The 13,164-nt window shown below is 37.5% G+C and overlaps 1 protein-coding gene and 2 non-coding genes across 3 annotated transcripts in view; 2 read left to right on the plus strand and 1 right to left on the minus strand.

The window, feature by feature from the left end:
* The window catches only part of LOC148666183 (antigen WC1.1-like), a 648,305-nt gene that overhangs the window by 189,110 nt on the left and 446,031 nt on the right, over positions 1-13,164 (minus strand). The window lies entirely within an intron of this gene.
* Positions 1,781-1,852, plus strand: trnaw-cca (transfer RNA tryptophan (anticodon CCA)). Its single transcript has one exon. It is a non-coding gene; the product is annotated as a tRNA-Trp (tRNA).
* trnay-gua (transfer RNA tyrosine (anticodon GUA)) lies at positions 12,827-12,914 on the plus strand. The gene is given in 2 exon segments: positions 12,827-12,863; positions 12,879-12,914. It is a non-coding gene; the product is annotated as a tRNA-Tyr (tRNA).

A 13,164-nucleotide genomic window follows, 5' to 3' on the forward strand; every position in this document is an offset into this window, starting at 1 on the left:
TGTGATTAGTTAGTTTTTCATTACTATATATATTGCCATGTTACTAGAATTTGTAACTGAAATTTACTAGTTGTGTTTTTATGATGATTAGCCATTTGTTGATTACAATATTGTATATAATGTATAATTTGAACTACATATTTTTCAGGTGTGAATAATTGATATTTTAAGAATAAATTTCTAAAACAAATCATTGGCTTTATTTACTAGTTTCTACACCTATAAAATCTTTCTTTGATGTATAATAGACCTTTAATTATATATGTATATTAGTCCTCTAAATTTATCCGTATAATAGAACTCCAACCATTTATGTATAATAAACATATAATCATAGATGTCTAATTGACGTATAACGATATACGTATACTAGAATTTCATTGTAGACCAGTTACGGAGCACATTTAACGTCTAAAGTATGCGTTTAATAGTCGTATATTCTACTTCTTTTGCCAACTGGGATGTGCGGATTTTAATTTAACAAAGCTAGATACACAGTTTGTTTCTCGAAAGCGTGTTATGTAAAAAAGATACTTTGCTAAGGATGCAACGGGTGTATAAATGAATTCTCCTGACAGCCAGTTGAAGATAAAATTCCACACGTAAAAATAGATATTTCCTGCAAATTTCAAGAGGGCTTGCGAAGAAATAATCCATATTGATTATTAGTAGCCAATGGGCCGATGGTTGTGTCTACAGTAGTGACCAGTTGACCAGTCTGTAGCTCTCAGCAGTGGGACTCAGATCACACAGAAGAAGACCTGTCTGTGTGTGATTCCACACCAGCCCAGGGAATCACCAGCTCTCATATGTCTCTCACAGGTGTCTCACAGTCTTATAAATTTACAATTAGATGAATTATTGTAACAGGCAATCAGACTACCTATGGAACTGAGAGCAGGCTGGAAATAAAACCGGGATACACATTTTAACCTCCAGGATCAGGTTCCTGATCCTCCTGGCTTCTATACTCTGATGATTCATTTAAAACATTTAAAAGCACTTATTACAGGGACTTGTGCTCGTTCTCTACTGCTCCACACGGGTATGCCTTGTAAAACATTAATCTGCGAAGTAAACTATTTCATTCCTTGGTTTGTCGCTCTCCTTTTACTACTGTTATGATTCGCTTCTCTTCACAGCCCGGTGTGTTCTTTTTTGGGGGGGATGTTATATCTGTAAGAAAATTCTGATTCTTTTTCTGGTTTTGATCCTGTTCTAAATATCTAGAAAACAGTCAATAAAGACTGTATCGATCAATTACCGTAGTGCGTTTAGTGTAAAAAATGTTCAAACCGAAATTAAACAATGATTATTCTTATTATTATTTAGGTAACTGTATCCTAGAGCTAAAAAAATATATTCCAAGTTGATAAATGTATGTAAGTAACAGTTTACATGTATTTTTTCCAGTGTTTATAAATCATAAGTATGGTAACCACGGGGACAGGCGCCATGTCACTGTGCGCGTCTAGGTGTATCGCGTTCGTCACAAAGAGCGATGTGACGTCATGGGTAGCAACAAATACTAATACTAGTGTATTCATATTAATATTAATGAGAGTACAACTGGTTGTTTTAATGCTAGTGTTCATGTGAGTATTAATGATGATAGCGCTACTGATAGTTTTAGTTTTAATGTTCATATTCATGTTAATATTAAATATAATTATAGTGTTACTGTTAGAGAATTAACAGTAGTAGTAGTAGTTTTAATACTACTGTTATTCTCGCATTACTGTTATTCTCTTTGGGGGAATTAAAAGCACACATAGCGAGTGACCTCGTGGTGCAACGGTAGCGCGTCTGACTCCAAATCAGAAGGTTGCGTGTTCAAATCAGGTTGAGGTCAGTTGATGTGTTTGCAGGTGCTGCTGGTGCTGAACCTGGAAATTACACCATACAGTTGTGTTTCAGCTGTACACCACATAAGTAATCTGAACGAAATAACAGCGCAGTACAGAACTACCAGTCAGGAGCTTATGCAGCGAATCATCTTGAACACGGCAAGAGAAAAGGCATATTGCACATCTGCGAAACATCACGTCCGACTTTGGAGACAGTGACATCAGAGAATGGAAGTTTCAGACCGCTTTTCTGTTACAGGTTCAAGCAAACCTGAAAGTTAGGGAGTGTTTGGTCACTTTTGTATGAAAAAGTGTCAGAAGCCTGTAATTATAATTTGCCCTTTTTTAATTGTGGTTGAAATCCACTCCCATGTACCAAGACCTTACAGTATATTCATGTTTACTTAAATGACTAACTATTGGACTATTGGACATGCAGGAAAGAAAGGAACCCAGAACCAACATTTGCTTTCAGGTGGGGCTCATTTACATAACGGACATCTATTTCTGAGGAGCCTGATTTGAATCACACAACCCCTGTAGAAGTCGAATCGACAATCTAATAAACCGAAATCAGACGCGTTATCCATTAAACCACCAGCCCGTCATGTAAATGAATTGCACCATGGTGAGTTCAGCGCCGCTCCTAGTAATACCCCACCCCCATCTTAAATTTCTACGTGAGAAACGTGTTTTCTACATTTTTATCAGTTTTTAAAAATCATCACTTTTAAGCAGACAAAGCCTTTATGTGTCGCTCTGAATTTCTAATTGATTTAGAATTCCAAGACACAACGGCGTGAAATGATCACGTCTTTCACTCTACTTCTCTCTTGTAGTAAAGCAGACCCTGCTGGGTGAGTATTTGTTCTGGTAAATTAGGTCACGGATCATGTTAACTCACTTCTGCTAAACACAACATTTCCTTATGCACGGGAGTGTGTCTTTGTACAGCTGTTATACAAAGGGCTGGTGGTCAGGGACGCGCTTCGGATTGTTTCAATGTAAACATAATCTCCGCTAAAAGCCCTCTTGAACTTTGCAGGAAATGTACGTGAAACCATTTTCACGTGTGGAATTTTATCTTCAGCTGGCTGTAGTTAGAATGCCTTATACACCGTTGTGTATCCTTAGCAAAAATATTTTAAAATTATAACACAGAGTTGTTGGAGAACTTGACAATCATTATTAAATGAGCACAGTACAAATGTACATTGATATTTGTGTTGTATGTACTTTAATTTTAAAAGATATAAACATAACTGTGCTGATATGGATGTTCATTTGAAGGATTTGAGGAATCTATAAAGGATGTCAGAACAACCAAAGAAACATTTGGGCATCTGCATATTTTTAAAGATTAAAGAGCACCGTAAGTGTGAAGTTTGCACACACGAGAGAAGAAATCAGTTTCAATGCACATCATTAAACTGATGGTGTGCTTATCAGTCATGCATTAAACATGTATAGCAGAGGATGGCTTTGATCCATCAATCTTTGGGTTATAGACCCAGCAAGCTTCTGCTGCGCCACTCAGCTATGTTTAACACAACTGCTTTTGCACTTGAGATGAAAAGTTTCAACGGTAAACGCAGACGTCACTGAGCACTTGGTCTTTTGTAGTACAAATCATCACACGCTACTCTACATGGGCGTCTTCAAGATCGTTGAGAACCAAAGCTTCTGCCTTCCTGGTTACTGATTCTTTCTTCGTTAATTCCCAAATCTTCAATGAGAATCAGTGAAACGAAAACCAAACACATGTACACACTCGCGTCCTAGCATGAAAGAAAAATGATGGAAGCGTTTGAGAAATAACAAAAGTAGTCTGAACAGCTCCAGCCTATCAACTGCTCTACAAAGTGATCGCTATCTCCACACCCAGTTTATAACACTGAAAATGATTCAGGAAGCACAGCAAAGTTCTAAAAACAGCGGTTGAAAAGCGTCTAGATACATAAAATGACAATTTCTCAAAAGTAAAATCTTCATCTTTTAAATATTGTCATCCATATATTTTCATTTTCCTCTTTTTAACATAACACGCTTTCGAGAAATAGAGTGTCTTGGAATGAAGGCTGCATTAGAAAATGTGTATCTAAATTAAAATCGGGTTTATGACTTCTGCGTTTTTCAGCTTTCTTAGCGCTTGGGTCTCGATTCAGATATTGCAATGAAAGCAACAGGGGAGTAAGTTTTCCTTTTCTAAATCAAAGGTGATCTGCTCACAAGGAAGTATAAAAACTTCAGCGTTTACTTTTTGAAGACCACAAATTGTCGAAACACTGTTGCTTCATAAGCTTATAAGTAACGTTTCTGAGCATGCATTGTATTACTCATGCTGTTATTAATTAAAAAAAAACTTAAATTCACATAATGGAACTTGGACGGCTCAAAGTAGTCTATTCCTTGTACAACTTTACTTGCCCGCTGAGTAGAGTTTAAAGCAACTGCAGCAGAAGTAGCAGTAATAGCAACAGCATGGTTAGAGTGTCACAATACACTCTGAAATTATTGCGGCTTCAGATCGTTTTGTTCTGTTGAAGCTGCCTACAGGCTCTGAACTGTTGACATTGGCTGTGATCATCTTTTTTCAGGTTTCATGAAATTCTTCACATATTTGAAATATTCCATTCGGGTTCGCCTAATACACGGTGCAACCCGTACCTGCAGCAGAATGCTGTGGCACATTAAGCCGTTTTGTTTTGTAAGGATTAAGGAGCGTACTACAAATCGAGCAAGCGAAAAGAAAATTAAACAGGAGTCACTTTTTGGATTGCTAATCCATTGTACTCTGCTCGTCTAGGTTCAAATCCCATCCTTGTCATGGTTAAGGCCTGAGACGTGTGTGTTTTTTCTAAACGGTGTTTGCATTTGTTTCCTCTTCTACTCTTGTACTGGAGCAGTAATATTTCTAGCGGTGGACGAACATGGTATCACAGGCTGACAGCAGGAACACGTGGCCACAAGCTGCAGTACATTGGTTTGGGAACAGCAATAACTTTCCTGTGGAGACAGGTGCGCCGGTATTAATACAGCTCTTTCGAGGAGAAAGAGTAACAAGAACTGACTTAAACTTACCAGTTATGTTTAATAGCTAAAAACACAAAACCAACCTCTTCAGTGGTGGAATCTAAATTATAGAAGCCAATGCTGCCATCAAGGAAAAAAAATCTTGAGTTATGTAGTTTTGAGACTAAATATCTGACTTTCAGTTTGAAGCGGTACAATGGATTCCAGGTCACATTCGTTCTTAATTCATATATATGAGTGTGATAATGGTTAAAACTGTGTTTACATGAGGAACAAACAGTAACCTTTTCATTCCGAGAAGAAAGTCAGATTGTGCGCATTTCTCAGCACGCACATTGTCAGGAACACTAAACCCACAGTGCCAGCAAACCAATCGACAGCCTGTAGGTACTGCCATTGCAAATGTAAAAGGTTGTTCATACACACATATGATATCGTTGCTATCTCGTAATTAGGAGATAATTTAGTATTTCTTAATTAAGAGAACTCAGGATTTTTTTCCTTGGTGGCAACAATGCGCTTCTGCAATAAATCATAGACTCTGCTTTCAAAATACAGATGCAGCCATTCAAAATGGGTGAGGTATTTCACGGCATACCCCGGTGGGCGTGTCGCAGTATCACGCGGTATCACGGTGTCACATGGTTAACTATCCGGCGTCGCCTTGTAAAACCGCCAGGGGGAGCTTAACCTCTCATGTACAGCATTTGAGCCTTTAATTTTGAACTGTGTATTACAGCATGTTAATCATCAGTCATTAAAATGTTGGTATATTTTATGAAAGCAAGATTGCTCAGTTGGACAAAAGTACACAACCTACCTTTATCAGAAATATTTATGCATCAAAGCCTTTACTGAAGATATTACTAATAGTATTAATAATGGATGACTTTGGACAAGCTGTATACTCAAAGTATAATTTCTTTAGCACATTTGTACAAGCACTTGGAATCTGTCCAAGCCATACTTTGTCAGGCATTTTGTTTTACTTCAACGGGCATAAAAACTTCCTTGCTTTTAACAGGGCGTTTCATAATTTCTAACTACGAAAATGATTTAAAATGTGACACCTATCATTCAACTAGAGCTTAAAATATCACAAAGATCCTCAAGAGCACAGGAAAGAGTGTATTAAAAGACACTTGTATTTATCAACGCTTTCTTTTCCGTATACCAGATTTTATGGAACCACTTCAGCCAGTCAGATTCCAGGAATCGGCACTTTAAAGGAAAAATACACACTGGTATTCCATTTCTCCCTAACGATTTTAAGCATCGAAGTATTTAACCAGCATGTGAAATAGCGTGTGTAAAAGTGGTAGTTTTAAGCTTTTCTGCTAATATAATATGGAATCGCGTATCTAAAGAATTCGTGTTCTGCGACAGGGCTGTGTAGGGCTGTTTCGCCTGTCTGTTCATGAGAGCTGTCTTGTAGCCTACTGGTCTAGGTGCGTGACTACCAATTGGCGGGTTGTGTGTTCGAATCCAGCTGGTGCTGGATTTTTCATTTTTATTTATTTATTTTTTAATCGCGTAACATAAACATATTACCGTATGCAAACTGTACTGTATACAGTATGTATATATATATAGGTTTATTCCATGCTGAAAAAAAGAAGAAAGAGAACACAACATTTCGGCCGTGGAGCCTTCTTCAGGTGTGACACACCTGAAGAAGGCTCCACGGCCGAAACGTTGTGTTCTCTTTCTTCTTTTTTTCAGCATGGAATAAACCTATTACTTGTTCCTTTGCAGTCTACGCATGCTGACGCAGCTACCCACCTGTATATATATATATTTAATGTCTTAACTGTGCCTGTTTAAGTATTGAATATACTGCAACGCGTGTGAAGGCCATAAACGATATTAATTTTGGAACATAAACATACAGTATATGGCTGGTCTCGGTACTTAAAAGAAAACATACACGAAACATGGTTTCATTATGACCAGAATCGGTCTTGAGATATTTTTAATTTGATTTACAGTATTTGAGAGGTATGTCTTAACACCGATACTACAGTGCTTAAGTACTGCTCACGTATATGTTTCTAGGTTTATATTATGCATTTCATACGGTCAAATTACTTTTGAGCAACTAATAAGAAGGGCGAAACGGTATGCGTTTTAGTTTCGTTTTGTGCTGGGACCCGTGGATTGATTCGAGATATCAAGTACATACAAGTCATTTTTTAAATTTTGTAGTTCGTCTTGAAAAAATGTTACGAGTACATCATCTATCAACAATTACACAGGTTCTGTTTCCATATTGCGGATTTTGGTTACGTAATATTATTTTCTACATTTCACGTTGTGAATATATGATTTGGGCAAACAGAGCCGCAAAGAAGTACATTATGGGTTGTTGTTTTTTTTTTGCAGTTTTATCTAGAACAAGCGATGCTTTAACCTTTGTCTGATTCCTGTGAAACTATCCACACGACAGTTACAGTACCTAGGAGTTGACTTCCGTGATGTCACTGATGGGATGTTTCTAAATATCCATCCTCTGTAAAACGTCTTCTCTAGTTGTCCTGCATATGTATTCGCTAATGAAGCTGTGTGTTCTGAGCCTGGATCTCTACATTTCTGTATGAACCAGCTTAGAGGGCTAAAGACAGCTTGTGTTTAAATTGAGTGTAAGGCAATTTATGCTTCTAAAGTCATGGTCAACATTTATTATTGTACTGTGCTGTAAACTTGTTCTGTGCCAAGTCACATTATTTTATAGCGTTTTTATAGCGTTATCAAATCCGGTGGCGCTGTGTGTTAGTTTCCTGACTCCCATTATTCAAACTGCGACACTGATCATTCATCTCTAAATAAACTTTATTTTATATAGTGTTTTAAGCGAATAGGTAATTAGATTGCTCATAAACCTAATCGCTTTTTCTACATAAACACAGCGTGATTACTCTCTGAAAATGCTTTTCCTTTATTTTTAAAGTAGGCTCAGATTTCAACTATAGATAGTATTATTATAAACTTTCTTGGAAAAATGTATTTTATGTAAACCATGTTTGCTATTAATTCATTTAGGGCTAAAATACGTTCATTGTCTTCCAATCGAGTCGACATTGGAAGCCTGCCACACCCGGACTGTTAAACCAACGCATTAGCACGTCAAAGCCCATTGAGCCAGTATTGGCTTTAGTATTCCCCCCCTCTCCCCTTCAATTCAAGGTGTTTTATTTGCATGACAGATGGGTACAAGCAGTGTTGGGTATGTATATTGTAACGCTTACGGCAGACAGGCACTGTGTAAGAGCCGGCGCACCAGAGCAGCGCACCGAGGGAGCGTCTGCATTTATAACTTAGTTTTTAAAATTAGTCAAGCAATATGAATTGCTAGTTAAAGACTTCGATGCTTAAAATGTTTAGGGAGAAATGAAATACTGGTGTGTATGTTTGCTTTTAAGTACCGAGACCAGCCATATACTGTATGTTTAAGTTCCAAAATTAATATCGTTTATGGACTTCACACGCGTTGCAGTATGCTCCTATTCTTTTTATGCTCAGCTACTAAGATTTCCCTTCAGTGGTAAAATTAGATATGAATATTCAATACTTCCTGTTAAAAGCAAGGAAGTTTTTATGCCCCGTTGAAGTAAAACAAAATGCCTGACAAAGTATGGCTTGGACAGATTCCAAGTGCTTGTACAAATGTGCTAAAGAAATTATACTTTGAGTATACAGCTTGTCCAAAGTCATCCATTATTAATACTATTAGTAATATCTTCAGTAAAGGCTTTGATGCATAAATATTTCTGATAAAGGTAGGTTGTGTACTTTTGTCCAACTGAGCAATCTTGCTTTCATTAAATATACCAACATTTGAATGACTGATGATTAACATGCTGTAATACACAGTTCAAAATTAAAGGCTCGAATGCTGTACATGAGAGGTTAAGCTCCCCCTGGCGGTTTTACAAGGCGACACCGGATAGCTAGTCACGTGACACACGTGATACCGCGTGATACCCCGGTGGGCGTGTCGCGGTATGCCGTGAAATACCTCACCCATTTTGAATGGCTGCATCTGTATTCTGATAACCCTCTCGATAAGATCTGTTAGTTTAAGGCATATTCTATGTATTAATAAATGTATCCTCGTGTATTAGTACCTGTGTGTGTGCGTTGTTTGAGTTATGTCGCATGGTTGGACTCTAAAGCCATCAAAAGAATCAACTTTGTGATTTACTGCTACAATTAATAATTGTCTCAGTAAATGCCCAAACCCTACAGAACTGGTGCCTTCAGAGAGCCACTAACATTACATATTTGGCATCCCTGAACAAATATGAATCACTACAGAAGCGAATCATAACAGTTGTAAAAGGAGAGTGACAAACCAAGGAATGAAATTCATTAAACAGGAAAAAAAATAGTTTACTTCGCAGATTAATGTGTTACAAGGCGTACCCATGTGGAGCAGTAGAGAACGAGCACAAGTCCCTGTAATAAGTGCTTTTAAATGTTTTAAACGAATCATCAGAGTATAGAAGCCAGGAGGATCAGGAACCCGATCCTGGAGGTTAAAATGTGTATCCTGGTTTTATTTCCAGCCTGCTCTCAGTTCCATAGGTAGTCTGATTACCTGTTACAATAATTCATCTAATTGTAAATTTATAAGACTGTGAGACACCTGTGAGAGACATATGAGAGCTGGTGATTCCCTGGGCTGGTGTGGAATCACACACAGACAGGTCTTCTTCTGTGTGATCTGAGTCCCACTGCTGAGAGCTACAGACTGGTCAATTGGTCACTACTGTAGACACGACCATCGGCCCATTGGCTACTAATAATCAATATACAGTGTACTGACCAAAGTGTCACTACTTGTGTTTATTACATAAAAAGATAATTCCACACTCACGTGTGTTATAAAACATTTATAAAACATGTTTGGAGACTGACATACAGTAAAGAAAGTAATACTGAAGGGCTGGAGGTCCTGGAAAGGGTTAATAGAAGCTTCTTGCTTCTGACCTGGAACAGAGTCCACAGCTGACAGATCAGTGAGTCTTGAGCCCAGTTCACAGAGAGGAGAACCAGGAGCTCTTCTCTGTCTCTAAGTGGCTGTGAGGAAGGAGAAAATGGGGAGATGTGACCTGAGTCCAGGCTGTTCTGTCTGATATTATTCATGTAACAGCACTGATTGTCTGAATGTCCTCTGGTTCTGGATTGACGGATAAAAAGAAGTATGGAGCTTCTGTCCGATTGTCTCTGAGCTGTGAATCTGACTGAGAAGAGAATAATGATTTTTTATTCTGCCTCTGATAATTTTTCTCTTTGCCAGGTGGTGTTACATCCCCTTCAGAAACTCTGCACAGACTGTCAGAGTGAGAGAAAAGTAGAGAGATGGACAGATAAGAGCACACGCAGCGAGAGATACATACGTCTTGATTTACTTTGAACCAAGTGTTCATTTCCTTTGTGGAACAAGTTGTTTCTGAACTTCAAGAAATTCATACAACTTCTGAAAGATAAAATATAAGTCTTGCAAATCAGGACAGAAGAAATACCGCAAGAAAATGTCAGTGATTTTTCTCCTTTTAACGAAAAGTGGAGAAAAACAACGGCAGTGCATCTCCGTCGGCTTGATTTAGCTTAATACAAGTATTCACTTCATTTTCTGTGGATTACAGACTGCGAAAGATGAAATAAAGTTATTGGTTATTCATGGTCAGTGCAGAAGAAATACTGCCGGCTGGCAGGAAAATGTCAGTATTTTATCATTCTGTAACTACAAACGTGTGAACGGCAAAAAGCAACGGGAGTGTGTCTCTGTGCAGCTGTTAAATGAAGGGCTGGTGGTTCAAACCCACTAAGGGACGAGCTTCAGACTGTTCCGCTGTAACCATAATCTCTGCTAAAGCTTGATGGGATTTCTTCGCAAGCCCTCTTGAAATTTGCAGGAAATATCTATTTTACTCATGTGGAACTACAAGTAAACAATTAAGTACCTGTCAATGTCCAAGAAAACCATTTTCACGTGTGGAATTTTATCTTCAACTGGCTGTCAGGAGAATTCATTTATACACCCGATGTATCCTAAGCAAAAATATTTTAAAATTAGAACACAGATTTGTTGGAGAACTTGACAATCCTTGACAATCATTATTAAATGAGCATTATACAAATGTGCGTTGATATTTTGTATATGTACCTTAATTGTAATAAAATTAAACATAATTGCTTTGATATGGATGTTCATTTGAAGGATTTGAGGAAACTATCAAGGATCTCTGAACAACCAAAGATATATTTGGGCATCTGCTATTGGTAAAGATTAAAGAGTACTGTAAGTGTTAAGCTTGCACACACACAAGAGAAAAATCAGTTTTAATGTACTTCATTAAACTGATGGTGTGCTTATCAATCGTGCATAAAATGTACATAGCTAAGGATGGTTTCAATCAGTCGATCTTTGGATTACGGGCCCAGCATGGTTCCGCTGCACCACTCTGCTAACAGATGTCTTAGTGTGATTCAACACAACTACTCTATCTTTGCTTTCTAAAAGTGCGCCCGAGATGGAAAAGTCTAAACGGTAAACGCAGACGTCACTTTGATCACTTGGTCTTTTATAGTACAAATCATCACATGCTGCCTTACATGGGCGTGTCTTCAAGATCGTTGTGAACCAAACCTTCTGCCAAACTGAATCTTTCGTCATTAATTCCCAAATCTTCAATGAGAACCAGTGAAACGAAAACCAAGCCCATGTACACACTCGCGTCCTAGCGTGAAAGAAAAATGATGTAAGCATTTGAGAAATAACGAGAGTAGTCTGAACATCTCCAGCCTGTCAACTGCTCTACAAAGAGATCGCTCCCTCTACACCCACTTTATAAAGCTGAAGATGATTCAGGAAGCACAGCAAAGTTCTAAAACCAGCGAATGCATCTGCATACATAAAATGTCAATTTTTCAAAAGTAAAATCTTCAGCTTTGAAAGATTGTCATCTATATATTTTCGTTTTACTCTTTTTTACATAACAAGCTTTCGAGAAACAAACTGTCTGTGTATCTAGCTTTGTTAAATTAAAATCGGCACATCCCAGTTGGCAAAAGAAGTAGAATATACGACTATTAAACGCATACTTTAGACGTATAAATGTGCTCCGTAACTGGTCTACAATGAAATTCTAGTATACGTATATCGTTATACGTCAATTAGACATCTATGATTATATGTTTATTATACATAAATGGTTGGAGTTCTATTATACGGATAAATTTAGAGGACTAATATACATATATAGTTAAAGGTCTATTATACATCAAATAAATATTTTATAGGTGTAGAAACTAGTAAATAAAGCCAATGATTTGTTTTAGAAATTTATTCTTAAAATATACAATTATTCACACCTGAAAAATATGTAGTTCAAATTATACATTATATACAATATTGTAATCAACAAATGGCTAATCATCATAAAAACACAACTAGTAAATTTCAGTTACAAATTCTAGTAACATGGCAATATATATAGTAATGACAAACAAACTAATCACATGATCCCGCTAATATTTAACTCAAAACCACATTTCGATTCAAATATACATTTTAACATTTACAACTACTATATTTCCACGAAAATATAATTAATGTAGCACAAACGCTACTTTCTAAAAAAGACAGAATGAAACTGTTTGTTTTGTGTTTCATGGTGATCCTCCTCTCGATACTAATGCAATGTTTAATATGATCCCTCGAGAAACAAAAAGGAGTCCATTTCCGCCTGGAATGATTGATGCCCCATCAAACATTTTGTAATATCCCCGGAAGTTTATGCAGTATAATCCTGGTTCGTGGCTTAAATTCAAGGTAAACAAGACTAAGGAAACGAGTTGGAAACTTGATGTCGAACTGGGATTTAAATCACCCGGAACACTTCACTACATTGGGCAGTATGTGCCAGGGAGCATTTGACAACCCTTCGATAGGTCAGTTGGTAGAGCGGAGGACTGTAGTGGAGTCAGCAGGGAATCCTTAGGTCGCTGGTTCGATTCCGGCTCGAAGTAAGGTGCTTTTTGTGTACTTTAATCAAAGAGTAAAAATAGCGAATCTTTTTCACTCAGACATTGAACAAAAGCTCAATAAACGACGAAGCAGAGGCTCCTGTTCCAAAGTCAGCCCACGTCTGATTGTCTTGTTTTGGCCAATATCTGATCTTTGAATTAAGGGAATACTCTGTTTGCTTTGTAATTAAAAAAAAACATACAGTACAAATTTAGTAGTTCAGGTGGGTAGCTGCGTCAGCATGCGTAGGCT

The sequence above is a fragment of the Lepisosteus platostomus genome, chromosome 5 (assembly GCF_059453375.1).
Source record: "Lepisosteus platostomus isolate fLepPlt1 chromosome 5, fLepPlt1.hap1, whole genome shotgun sequence".
NCBI classification, from domain to species: Eukaryota; Metazoa; Chordata; class Actinopteri; order Semionotiformes; family Lepisosteidae; genus Lepisosteus; species Lepisosteus platostomus.